A 204-nucleotide genomic window follows, 5' to 3' on the forward strand; every position below is an offset into this window, starting at 1 on the left:
AAATAAAAAAAAAATTAAAAATTTTTGAAAAATCAATTTTTAGATACAATAGTTCCGAATAGAGTTCCTGCTTCCTTTTAACGATACGAAGAGTTCTCTGTACTTTTTAACTCCAGATTCCCTTAATAACAATTTTTAAAGAATTTTTAAAAAATGGGGTGCTAACTTCTCATCGAAAATCGAGATCCAATAGTTCTGAGCGGC

This window comes from Trachymyrmex cornetzi, unplaced genomic scaffold (assembly GCF_001594075.2).
Source record: "Trachymyrmex cornetzi isolate Tcor2-1 unplaced genomic scaffold, Tcor1.1 scaffold175, whole genome shotgun sequence".
In the NCBI taxonomy this organism is placed as follows: domain Eukaryota; kingdom Metazoa; phylum Arthropoda; class Insecta; order Hymenoptera; family Formicidae; genus Trachymyrmex; species Trachymyrmex cornetzi.